This window comes from Hypanus sabinus, chromosome 12 (assembly GCF_030144855.1).
Source record: "Hypanus sabinus isolate sHypSab1 chromosome 12, sHypSab1.hap1, whole genome shotgun sequence".
In the NCBI taxonomy this organism is placed as follows: Eukaryota; Metazoa; Chordata; class Chondrichthyes; order Myliobatiformes; family Dasyatidae; genus Hypanus; species Hypanus sabinus.
Window position 1 is genome coordinate 110,627,827 of NC_082717.1, and position 14,297 is coordinate 110,642,123.

Genomic DNA, 14,297 nt, shown 5'->3' on the forward strand with positions numbered 1-14,297 from the left:
ATTCTTCCTGGTAGGTGATTCCTGTTTGTTTTTGCGGCCGAATTTTCGAATCTCTTTCTGGTTCGATCAGCTCAAATGTCTCGCTCGTTTGAGTTTTTTCGATGGTGGCTTATACAGGAAGGGGGGTTCGGTGAACCAAGAAGTCTGCGCCAGACGGGATGCAGGTAAGGATCTCGATGCATGGTCTGCAGGGTTATCCTCTGTACGTACATAATGCCATTGTTCGGGCTTTGATGACAGGCGGATACGTTGAACTCTATTATGAACTTACACGTAGAAGCGTTTTTATTCATTATAAATATAATCAAGCACTGCTTTGCTATCCGTGTAGAACTTGGTGTCATCCATCTCTAGGTCTAGCACGTCCTGGATAAGATCCGCCATTCCCACAGCCAGGACAGCTGCGCACAGTTCAAGCCTTGGAATTGTCGGCTCGGACTGAGGAGCGAGCTTCGCCTTACCAGTTACAAATCCTACTTCAATTTGACCATCCTTCCCAACTACCTTCAAGTAACCCACAGCACCGATGGCCTTGGTGGACGGATCCAAAAACACGCACAATTCTCTGTGCACAGCCTCGGTGAGTGAGGTCGCTGTGTACCTACGTGGGATATGAAGCTGTGTTAGGTCTTGAAGTGAATCTCTCCAAGCCTCCCATATGGTTAGCTTGTCTTCTGGTAGAGGAGTATCCCAGTCCGAGAGCTCAGAGGTAAGTTCCCTGTGAAGGGCTCTTCCGTGGATCGTAACCGGCGCCAGTAGACCCAAGGATCGAAAACACTGTTGATAGTGGAGAGAACTCCACGACGGGTGAATAGCTTGATCACGGTCGGCACGGAGAACGTGAATGTGTCAGTTGTAATCTCCCAAAGGAGGCCCAAACTCCTTTGTGTTGGTATGGTTTCTTCATCTAAATCTAGGTCATTGATTGCTGGAGCACAGTCATCGTGTGGAAAGGCCTCCATGACTGCGTGACAGTTTGTTGCGAACTTGTGCAAGCGGAGGTTTGACTCAGCGATTGAGGCTTGTGTTTGTCGAAGCAGTTCGATTGCTTCGTCTTCTTTCTGTAGCGATATCAAACCGTCATCGACGTAGAAGTGCCTTTCCACAAACTGAATGGTGTTGTCGCCGTGCTCTTGTGCGCCCTCTCTGATGGCTCTTCGCAGCCCATAGATGGCCACGGCAGGTGATGGACTATTGCCGAAAACATGGACTTTCATCTGGTACTCAATGACTTCCTTGTTGATGTCATTGCCCTTGTCCCATAAGAAACAGAGGGAGTTGCGAGGGTCTTCCTGTACTAAAAAGCAATGGAGCATCTGCTGGATGTCCGCTAAGATTGCGACCTTCTCTTTCCAGAAGCGCAGCAGGACCCCGAGGAGGGTATTGTTGAGCTTGGAGCCTGTGAGGAGCAGATTATTAAGGGAGATACCAGCGCACTGAGCACTGGAGTCAAAGGCCACCCTGATCTGATTAGGATTTTGTGGGTGGTAAACCCGAAACGTTGGGAGGTACCAGCACTCCTCACCTTCTCTGAGCGGCGGTGCTGCCTCAGCATGTCCATTAGCGAAGATCTTCTCCATGAATGCTAAGTATTGTTGCTGCATTTCAGGTTTCCTTTTCAGGGTTCGTTGCAAAGACGTGAACCGCTTGACTACCTGCTCTTTGTTGTTTGGCAAGCGGTGGTGTGGTTCTCTGAAAGGTAGTGGGGTGGCCCAGCCATTTGCTTCGTCTCTGAAGACCTTGGTGTCCATTATTTTTAAGAAGATGGCGTCTTCTGCTGATGGAGCAAGTTTATTATCATGTTCAGTTTGAGCGAAGACTGATTGGCCCAGTGTCTTCTCAGTTACTTTACTACACTTATTCAAGCCTTATCGTGCTTCATTGATACACATGAAGCGTGTGCAGGGTTGAAAGAGTGAATGGCGGCCACTCTCTAGCACGTTGGTCTTGAGTGTGTTAACCGTCGATTTGTGTATATTGCCAAGGCACACCTTTCCTATCACCACCCAGCCCAGATCCAGGCTTTGGGCAAAAGGGGTGTCGTGTGGTCCATTGACCTGCTGCCTGGCCTTGTGCACCTGGAGAACGTCTCTTCCGAGTAGCAGGCTTATTTCTGCTTTTGGATCCATTTCTGGGATGCGCTTGGCAATGTGGTGGAGATGCAGCTGATGTCGCACTGCGCTTGGCGTCGGGATCTCATTGCGGTTATTCAAAATTTCATTGCTCTCTAAGAGCAGAGGGAGACAGATGACAGCTTTACCATTCAGCGACTCAAGCTGGAAGCCTTCTGCCTTCCTGCCATGTGTCTACACTGCCTGAGCAAGTTCTCAGGTAGTATGGGAACTGAATACTCTTTACGTCAAATAAGTCGAAGAACTCTGGTCTGACTAGTGAACGATTGCTCTGGTCGTCCAGAATTACATAGGCTTTGATGGCATTGTCTATGGCTCCCTTAGGGTATACCTTAGTCAGGCAGACCTTTGAGCAAGAACGGCTTGACTGACCTTGACCGCAAACTTCTGTACAGCTCGAGCTGACAACAGTTTTCTTGGAGTGATCCTCTCCCTCCCCGCCGTCCTCTTGTGAGAGTGAAGGAGCTCTGTCAGTTTACAGTAACTGGCCGGGATGCATGGCCCCTTCGTGATTAGTATTGTTGCATTCCGAGCACTTCACGGGGATCGTATACTCTCTAGCGAGGTGAAAGGTAGAGGAACAGCATTTAAAACATATTTTTTTCTCCTTGAGGAGGGCCATTCTCTCGTCAAAGGTTTTTTTTTCTATGCGTTCAGCATTTTTTGAGGGGATGGGGTTTGTTGTGTAATGGACAATCCTTGCTAGGGTCATTGTTCTTTGCGGAGACTTCAGTTTTACGCACTGAGACAGGTTTATTGATGTTAAAATTATTCAAAGTGGATTTGAGTGGCTTGGTGTGAATTGTACTGCTACCTTGACTCATGAAGCTAGGATCGTTTCGCTTCTTTGCCTCCTTGCACACAAACCAAGTGAAATACTTAAAGGGAGAAAATCGACAACCGCTCTCTTCCTTGTACTCTGCGCCAACAGACACCCACCTTCCCTGCCGCCCAAATAGAAGTTTGTCCACAATTAGCCTAATTCCGTATGAAGTATCTAGACATTACAGGCCATTTAAATAGCCGTCTTCTTTAGCGCCTTCAATCTCCATGAGTAAATCTCCGAGTTCTCTTAATTTAGTGTGGTCCTTGGCTGACACCCTGGGAAAATTTTCCAGCCATCGAAATAGTGCCGTTTCAATAATTTCAGGGGCCGCGTAGCACTCCCGAAGTCTCTCCCATGCTTTGCATAAGGCTAGCTTGGGGTTGTCAATGTATACTGAACGTATGCGTCTCACCTGTTTGCATGATTCTTTTCCCGGCCATTTTGTCATAAGATCCAACTCTTGGGTTGCTGTGAGCTGGACTCCGCTGGTTGCATTGGCGAATGAGAAGTACCATGCACGGTAATTTTCAGGCTTATCGTCAAACTGGTATAGTCCTGAAGTGACGAGATCTCGTCGTGCTAAATACTATGCCATAGGTTCAGCTGCAAATGGCACGCTGGCTGGGGGAATATGTCGGCGGGCATATGACTGAGCGTGTACGTTCGTTATGGGATTTGCTGTTCTGATTACAGCCTCTGCCTCTTATCTCGCCAAATCTGGTAAGTTTGGTGTCGAGAAGTATTTGTCATCAGCCCTTTCATTCTTGAGTTCTTCGCAAGGTTGCAAGCGTAAATTGTCTTCCTCAGATGGATGAAATGGAACGTTAGCAAACAAGTATGGAGAGGAAGAACGAACCTTCAGGTACATTTGAGATCAGATATATTCGTTAGTGCGTACCAACCTGGTCCTTTCTGAAGTAGATTTTACTTCATCTGGAACGTGCATTTCTTCAGTGCTTTTTATTATTTCTGCTTCCACCCTGGCAGCATCTGCTTCTCGGCGTAGGGCCAGCACTTCTAACTCTGTTTCTATCCTTACCTTTGCCAACTGGTTTTGGGCTTCCCTGGCGGTCTCTTCCCTTTCTCTGGCAGATCTTTCCATTTTCAGTTTTGCTTCATGTTCAGCGTATGACACGAGCTCCTTGGCGGTTTCTGCTTTAGCTCTTGTGTGAGCAGCCTTATCTGCTGATGCCCTACTGCTCCTGGCGCTGGATGGCAACGATTTGACACTTGCTCGCGTGGTCATCGTACCACTTGTCAAAACACCTGGTAATGCCGCCTTTTCACTGTAGTGTTCTCATACAGTTGTAGGAACTCCGCACTAAACACCGAGGTAAACCGTAGTCAATGAGGGCACGATCGCAGAGAGATTAACCATCTACTGTTCACTCTTCCACATTAACGTATGGTGAAAACTGTTGATAAAACAATACAAAATATGTACAGTATTTGTTTCCTTCTTGGCATCACATTTACATCATAAATACTTGTAAAAGTAAAACTGCAACAAACTATATTACATTAAAGCACAACATGCAGTGAGAATCTACCTACGCCATCAACTGGCTTTAAATACACTTCACACAAACTATCCAGCAACGTTTTCAATAGCACTAAAAAGAAACTTGATCAACCGTCATTACTTTTAACAGGATGGTGGAGGATGGAAGCCCCTTTGTTTAAAAAAAGACTTCTCCTTCGTCCTGGAACGAAACGCCTCATCCTGAGAACACATGCAGCAGAGACAGAGGAATTGCGAAAAAGCGATGGCATTTTTGCAAGAGACAGGGTAGGAAGAGGAATAGTGCAGGTAGGTGTGAGAGACAGTAGGCTTATAGTAGGTATCAGTAGATGGAGACAGAGATGGAGACAGGAAGATCAAGAAAGTGGAGATGCAGCGGACCTGTTCTCAGGATGAGGCGTTTCGTTCCAGGACGAAGGAGAAGTCTTTTTTTAAACAAAGGGGCTTCCATCCTCCACCATCAACTCTGCACTCAAACGCATCTCTCCTTTTTTCCGCACATCTGCCCTCACCCCATCCACCCGCCACCCCACTCGGGATCGGTTTCCCCTTGTCCTCACCTACCACCCCACCAGCCTCCAGGTCCAATGTACAACTGTCCGCAACTTCCGCCAACTCGAACGAGATCCTCGCACTACCAAGTACATATTTCACTCCCCCACTCTTCTGCTTTTCACAGGGATCACGCCCTACGCGGCTCCCTTATCCATTCGTCCCCCCCCTCCCATCCCTTCCCACAGATCTCCCTCCTGGCACTTATCCTTGTAAGTGGAACAAGTGCTACACCTGCCCTTACACTTCCTTCCTCACCACCATTCAGGGCCTCAGACAGTCCTTCCTGGTGAGGGGACACTTCACCTGTGAGTCGGCTGGTGTGGTATACTGCGTCCGGTGCTTACGGCGCGGACTTTTATATATTGGTGAGACCCGACGCAGACTGGGAGACCTTTTCGCTGAAAACCCAAGTTCTGTCCACCAGAGAAAGCAGGATCTCCCAGTGGCCACACATTTTAATTCCACGTCCCATTCCCATTCTGATATGTCTATCCATGGCCTCCTCTACTGTCAAGATGAAGCCACTCTCAGGTTGGAAGAACACCTTATATACCGTCTGAGTAGCCTCCAACCTGATGGCATGAACATTGACTTCTCTAACTTCTGCTAATACCCCTTCTCCCCTTCTTACCCCATCCCTGTTATTTTTTATATTTCCCCCCTTCCCCTCTTTTCTTCTCTCTCTGCCTGTTCTCCGTCTCCCTCTGCTGCTCCCCTGCCCCGTTTCTTTCTCCCTAGGCCTCCCGTCCCATGATCCTTTCCCTTCTCCAGCTCTGTATCCCTTCTGCCTATCACCTTCCCAACATAGCTTCACTCCACCCCCCGCAGGTCTTCTTCTATCATTTTGCATTTCCCCCTTCCCTCCTACTTTCAAATGTTTTACTATCTTTACTTTCAGTTAGTCCTGACGAAGGGTCTTGGCCCGAAACGTCGGCAGTGCTCATTCTTAATCATATTATGCCTCTTGAAACGTTCATAAATCCTGCTTCTCAGGAACCTCTCCATGAACTAACCAACCATTGAAGTAAAACTCACTGGTCTATAATTTCCTGGGATCTCTCTACTCCCTTTCTTGAATGTAATAGCATCCGCAACCCTCCAATCCTCCAGAACCTATCCCATCCCCATTGATGAATCAACGATCATCTCCAGAGGCTCAGCAATCTCTACACGCGCCTCCCACTGTAGACTGGGGTACTTCTCGTCCGGTCCCGGTGACTTATCCAACTTGATGCTTTCCAAAAGCTCCAGCACATCCTCCTTCTTAATAACTACATGCTCAAGTTTTTCAGTCCGTTGTCAGTCATCCCTACAATCGCCAAGATCCTTTTCCGTAGTAAATACTGAAGCATAATATTCATTCAGTATCTCTGCCATCTCCTCCGGCTCCAGTCATATTTTTTCACTGTCAGACTTGATTGCCTTATCCTCTTGATAGTGAACGTGTTCTCGAAAAGGATTGATGCCTTCCCGATTCACAAAAATGATACTAAGATTGCAGTCAAGATCCTCATGCGAGTGATTATCCCACGTTTTGGCGTCCTCTAGCAGATGAACGGTGATCGGGGAAGGCACTTTACGGCGAATTTGGTTAAGGAATTGAGACAGGCCCTAGGACTTCGTTCGGAGTATCATCTCCCGTAGCAACCCCAATCTTCTACGTTAGTGGCAAGAATGAATGGTATACTAAAATAAACTTTGATGAACTCCTGTCAGGACAGAAGACTAAAATAGGCTGAGGCCTTACCAGTAGCCACAGCTATGCCTGCCTCTTCGTTGGTTATGAGGAACAGTCTATGCTCCATATCTATACTGGCACTGCTCTCCAACTTTTCCTTCTCTACATTGACGACTACATTTGTGCTGCTTCCTGCACCCATGCTGAGCTCGTCAATTTCATCGACTTTGCCTCTAACTTGCATGCAACCCTGAAATTCACTAGGTCCATCTCGGACACTTCTCTCCCCGTTTTCGATCTCTCGGTCTCCATCTCTGGAGACAGACTGTCCATTGACATCTTCTATAAACTGACCGACTCTCACAACTACCTCGACTATACCTCTTCCCACCTTGCCAAATGCAAAAATGCTATTCCCTATTCCTAGTTCCTCCGTCTCCGCCGCATCTGCTCCCAGGATGAGGCTTTCTGATCCAGGACATCTGAAACGTCCTCTTTCTTTAAGGATCGTGGTTTTCTTTCTGCCGTCATCAATGATTCACTCACCCCATCCTCCCGTCACCATAAAAGGGACCGAGTTCCCCTTGTCCTCACCTACCACCCCACCAGCCTCCGGATCCAGCATATTATCCTCTGCAACTTTTGCCACCTTCAACATGACCCTATCACTAAGCATATCTTTCCGTTTCTACCCCCTCCGCTCTCCGCAGGGATCATTCCCTCCGCGACTGCCTGGTCCACATGTCTCTCCCCACAGATCTCCCACGTGGCACTTAAGTGTAAGTACTACAGCTGTCCACACACCTCCTCTCTTACCAACATTCAGGGCCCCAAACAGTCCTGCCAGGTGAGGCAACGCTTCATTTGTGAGCCTGTTGAGGTAATCTATTGCACCCAGTGCTCCTAGTGCGGCCTCCTCTACATCGGCGAGACCCGACGCAGATTGGAGGACCGCTTTGTCTACCACAACAGACAAGATCTCCCGTTGTCACCCACTTCAACTCTGCTTCACATTCCCATTCGGATATGTCCATACATGGCCTCCTCTACTGCCATGATGAGGCCAAACTCAGCTTGGAGGAGCAGCACCTCATATACCGTCGGGGTAGTCTCCAGCTCATTGCCATAAACTTGAATTCTCCAATTTCTGGTAATTCTTTCCCTCTCCTTTACCCCATCCCAGTTTCACTCCACCTGCTCCTCCAGCTGCCTATCACCTCCATCATGATTCTGCCTTCTTCTACTACCCATAGTGCTTTCCATTACATTCCTTCTTCACCTTTCCTGCCCATCTCCTCCCTGCTTGCCCCCCCTGCACCCCTTGATCTCTCTTCTTATTGGTTTTTCACCTGGCACCTACCAGCCTTACCACCCTCCCTCCACCTTTTTTATAGGGCCCCTTGCCCCTCCCTCTTCAGTCCTGACGAAGGGTTTCAGCCCGAAACGTTGAATGTTCGTTTCCACGGATGCTGCCCGAACTGCTGAGTTCCTGCAGAGTGTTGTAAGTGTTCCTTTGACCACAGCATCTCCGAAGTATTTTGTATTTACACTGGTCTCTATAACTTGCTGAACTCTGTCAACAGGATCACAAAATTAACACCATTTGAAGTGCTAATGGGACAACTCATACCTGCCGGTTACGCCCCTACCCCAATAGGTGGCCATAATACACCCTTAATCTGGACTGAGAAAAAAATTTAGAAATGGAAAAAGCCACTGGACAGGCGGTGAGAGGGAACCAAACCTAAGTAGAAGCAGCCTTAACTCAGTCGGTTGAGGGAAACACACATCCTTTTCAGCCAGGCAACATGGTGTACGTGAAAACGATAAAGTGGGATTCTTCTTCTCCTAGGTGAAAGAGACCGAACAGAGTGCTGCTGGTCTCCAGCATTGCCCTCAAACTTGACGGAAGACCCCATTGGATGCATGGCAGAATGAGGATTCACTTGGTAATAGTGACAGCATTGAAAGGGATAATGGGGGGAACGGTGGGGTTGGGGATGCGGGTGAAGGACGGGGAGACACGGCACATCCACTTTCTGATAATGTACACGTATGACTTCTTAATATACACGTTGCAAGAACATATCAATTTGCTGAACCTGTAAGGTGATACCCATCCACGTTGGTTCTGTAATACCATTCGTACACATCCTATTTCATCAAAACGAAATAGAAGACTATTGTTGTCTTATGGGAGGTTATTTTGGATCCTAGTTATTTGGGGAAAAACTGTAATATATCAGGGGTTGGCACATATTATCAACCTCCAGTATCCCCACATCGGCTACGAGGGTCCGGTATTGCTACCATTAGTCTTCCAGAGACAATCAGCTTGAGGGATGAATGGTGTTTTCCCCTTTATAACTCGACTAATCCCCAGCCACGATGTTACTCGTGATACCACAGAAGGTTGACCATTATTGGATTAAAGGAAATGGGAGCAGATTTACGGACGGAAGAAAATGTGCTAAGGTATTGGGTTCATGGGACGAATAATTCCAAGGGGCTCCATGAATTCAGAATGAGAGTTATTGAACATGTGGTGATTGGACATAACCTCGGCTCCCATGAGCATGTGGTGTGCTGATCTGTTGGGTAAGAGTTACCCTATCTACATGTATCCCACTCCCTCAGGCACGACGGCTACCATGATGAATCGAATCACCCAAACAGACAGGAAAAGAGGAAGAGGCTTATCTCAAAGGCTGAAAGATTTTGGATGATTATGTTTCCCCGTTGGGGGACAGGGTGGATCGCCTGGGAAGTTATAAAATCAGCCACCGCCCTAGAGAAAATACCTAATGATACCGCCTCGGCCTTGGGAGAAACAAAGCAGCAAATCGGGGAACATGCGGCCCAGTTAGTAGGGAACAAATCGGTGTAGAACAAATCGGAAAACAATAAAGGAATTTCACGATTACAATCCGAAGAGGCTATGATAGCACACAATAGGTTAACTCTATTTCTAATAATCCGGGAAGGACATTCCCTTGTTTCCCGACTTTCAAAGCTAGCCATGGCACGTACGTTTTCCTTGGGTACCTCTGCTTCCCGGAAATAACCCCAAATATGATGTGAAAGCCTGTCTTGCAATGCACCCTTTCTGCGCTTCTTACAGCCACCTTTTCAGGAAGGGGAAATTGATCAGAATGATCAAAAGCAGGGGACTCTGAGAGAAGTTAAGGGTTTAATGTTAACGTGTGAATGCTGAATAATCTAGTAGAAAGAAATAAAATGTTGATAAAGTAAAAGGGAATGTGGAAAACCAGGTATGTCTGAAACATACCAGTAAGACGTTCCCCATCTGTGGGGCTTATTGCGAAAAAACTACTTTTATTCACTCTCACAAATGCTCGGTTTGTTCCATTTTTTTCCTATCAGGAAACCTTGACTCGAACTCTGTTGCTGTCTTAAAAGGGACTTTTACGAAAAGGACAGGTACATGGATGAGGTGATTGGAGGGATATGGGCCAGCTGCAGGTCAGTGGGACTAGGCAGAAAAATGGTTCGGCACGGCCAAGAAGGGCCAGGCGGCCTATTTCTGTGCTGTAATGTTCTAAATTTAGAATCGCTGCTATCCGACAGACAATTCCCATGTGGCTATTGAAATAAAATGCAATCGAAAATCTGTGCACAAGTGTTATGATGAATTTCCCGACAGTATAAACTGTGTTGCCTTTAAGGCATTTGTTTAGTTTATTATATTTTCGCTTTAGTAATTCGTTTGTTATCATTTTCTAGTTAAAGTTAAGGTGGTTTAAAGTAAATTCGTTGTCTGTGATATATCGCGGCATGCGATGACGTCACACCCGGTTTCGCCACGTCTTGTGGGAAAATACCGGTTTGGAGAAACGGGAAGGAGGGGGCTTGTGTGTGCAGGATCAGCGCGAGAAAAGTTTTCTTTCGACGCACTAGAAACATTAGAGAAGCCACGCCGTAAGTTGATGAGATAATCGATATGTTGAATTAAAAATGTTAACGCTGATTCTGTTAAAACTAATGACGGTTGATAAAGTTTATGTTTTTTGTTATTTAAAGAGTTGCGGATAGTTTGTGTTGGTGTATTTAAAGCCAGTCGATGGCGTAGGTAGATTCTGACTGTATGTTGCAATTTAATGTAATACAGTTGTCGTAATTTTACTTTTGCAAGTATTTATGATGTAAATGTGATGTCAAGAAGGAAACAAATACTGTATATATTTTGTATTGTTTTATCAACTGTTTTGACCATACGTTAATGTGGAAGAATGAACAGTAAACGATTAATCTTACTGGGACCGCCTCATTGACTGGTTTAAGCCTGGTGTTCAGTTCAGAGTTCTTTTACACCTGTGTGAGAACACTACATAAATATTTGAGTCCCAATGTTATTTTATTTGTCCTGACTACATAAAAAATATAAAAGGCTGAAACAATGAATGTTTTTATAATTATGTAATGTGGAAAAGGTTGGTGACAGTGGACGTAGGTCACTTGGAAGAGGAGAAGGGAGATAGATTTTGGGTAATGGCAAAATGGTCAAGGCATGAAGTATTATTTTGTGTCGGTCTTCATGGTGCTGAATACGTTTACCATTCCATCAAGAGATGACATGGACGCGATAGGAGATGAGGACCTCGATACAATAGCTCTCACATCTTGCTGAGCAAAGGTGTGGGACTAAAGATAGACATGTCGCCTGGTCCTGATCGAATGCATCCCATGATACTGAATAAAATATTAAAGGTTACAGCAGAAGCTTCGGAGATAATTTACCAAAATTCTCTGGACGCTGGGCAGGTCCTAGAGGATTGTAAGTCGCAGAACGTCACGCAACTGATCAACAAACGATGTAGGCAAAAGGCAGGTAAATATAGGCCAGTTATTTTAACATATTTAGTCGGGATAATGCATGATGCTATCATTAAGGAAGAAATAGCGAGGCATCTGTGAAGAAATGAATCCACCAGGCCGACGCAACAGGGAGGCAGTGAACCCTGGACCTGTTTGACAAACTCACGGGAGTTTGAGAATCTAGCGAGAGCAGTGGATAGAGGAGAACACCCGGTCCGTATTTTCTTGGATTTCCAGAACTCGTTCGATAAGGTGCCAGGTAAAATATTTATCCATAACATGAGGATGTATAGAGTTGGGGTGATGTATTGGCATGGACAGAGGACTGGTTAACCATTAGAAAGCAGAGAGTTGGGATACATGGGAGTTCCTCTGGTTGGCAGTCAGTGGTGAGCAGCGTGCCAGGGGTCTGTACTGGGTCCACTTCTGTTCACAATATACATTAACGATCTGGAAAATGGGACCGAGAGAGTACATCTAACTGCAGAGAATACGGAGAGTCTGGAGATAAACATAGATGGGCTAAGTGAGGGGACAAGGTTCTGGCAGATGGAATAAATTTTTACTAAAAGCGTGGTCATCAAATTTGAAAGGAAAAGCTTAAGATCCGGTTATAATTCTAATGGCAAAAAATTATGACCTGCAGCTGTGCAGAGGTACTTGTGAGTGCTGGGGCGTGAATCACAAAAGTTTGGCTTGCAGGTGCACCAGGCTCTGAGTCATCATTGCTGGAGGGATTGAATTTAAAAGCAAGGGGGTTAGACTGCAACTGTACAGGATATTGGTGAGGCCAAACGAGGTACTGCGCACAGTTCTGGTCGCATTATTTGCGGTAGGCAATATTGGTTTAGGAGGAGGTACAGAGGAGGTTCACAAGTTTTTTTTTTACAGAGATGAGGGGGTTAATCTATGACGAGAGATTGAACAGCCTGCGACAGTGATCACTGGAATTCAGAAGAACGAGAGGACTTATAGAAATATATGACATTATGAAAGGTCAAGGTATGAAAGAGACAGGAAAGCTGTTTCCACAGGTAGTTGAGATTTGAACTAAGGGATTCAAGATTCAGGGGACTAAATTTAGGACAGGGATCAGGAGGAAGTTCTCTCCTAAAGAGTGATGAATCTGTTGAATTCTCTACCCAATAAAGCAGTGAAGGCTACCCCAGTAAATATATTTAAGACAGCATTGGATAGATTCTTGCATAGTAGATGTTATTCAGGGTTACAAGGGAAAGGCAGGTAGGTGTCGATGAGTCCATAGTCCGATCAGCCAGATTGAATGGCGGAGCATCTTGGCGGGCCAGATAGTTTACTTGTGCTTCTATTTCTTATGTTCTTATTTTCACACCTGAGTTAGATTTCACCAACCTTTTCTTCAGCCCAAGACACCCCCACTTCACCTCCATCCCCAAGAAAAAAAAACACTTCCATACTTTCCAAAGCCCACTTGGGCACCATATTCTTTCTGATAGCCCCTAAGTGTATCCACATTTCTATCACATCCTAATATAAGAAAATATATTCTGCTTAAATTTGTATTTGTCTTAAAGCCTAAACTTACAAAGCACGAAGCATGCCAGTTGCTTTATTCAAGATTTCAAATATCCGTTTAAAATTGTGACAGGAAAAGCCCTAATTGTCCGAGCGATTTGTGATATTGTGAATATGTGTTTCACTGTATAAATGTCTCTCTTCATAAGGGTGGGGTATGGAAATGCAATCAAAAGCGGTTTAGATCTTCTCCAAAGACCAGGGGACTTCGTATGACAGTGCAGCCATATACGACAAAAGCCGACATTTCGGAAGAGATAGGTTAGTTACGCATTCCGGAATTTCCATATAGTGCAGACCCGTGAATCGATTGTGAAAACGCAGGTGTAAACAATTCTCTTTCAAGTTAGCATCTGTGATAGAAAGTTCCAAACGTTCCATGGCACTCCCGCAAAGAAACTTTGAGAACATTCTTCTACCAAAGTCTTGCTTATACATTTCCAATTTCCTGATATTAATGGAGACTACACCATTTTCCTGAATTAAAATAAAAGTCTCACCGAACAGTTTCATATTTAGAATGATCATTTTGTCATACCGATTGGTTATGTATGCCACATTTGATCATTTAAGTTCAATCTTGGTTTCCAAGCACTTGTCATCTTTGATCAAAAAATCAACCACAGTGTCAAAAAGGTGAAAGAAACGTTTGAAGCAGAAGCCTTTTGACTGCCAACGGACTCCGGCGTGAAAAGGCAAGGGTAGAAACTCTTCGTCGTTTTCTTGGAATAACTGGCGAAATAATCTGCTAATTAAAGGATGAGTTATTATGAGCAGATATGGCAAGAGGCATGCTTAAACAAATTAGCTGGCTGGCTGTCTGAATTGTAAACAGACTTCGAATGCCAGTAAACCAGGATTAATGGAGCAGAGGCCATTGATGCCCTTTCATCTCCATCATCCTCTGAGGTCGAAGGTATGGTTACTGTTCATCAACGCTTCTGTTATCCATTGCATCCACAGTACAGAGGACTGACCTATACAGCTTCACTAGAGCCCTTTGGATCAGACTTTCCTGTTCCCAACAGAGGAAAATAACTTTTCACAGATATAAAACACGCGTTCTCATTTGCTGATATGCGATACAAAAAATATCAATTTGTCTAAAGGCAACTAAATGTTCACCCAAGAAGCTGTCATGCTGTGGCTGTCAAGAGTCGTTTTTCTCATGCAATATTTGCTATCAACAAAACA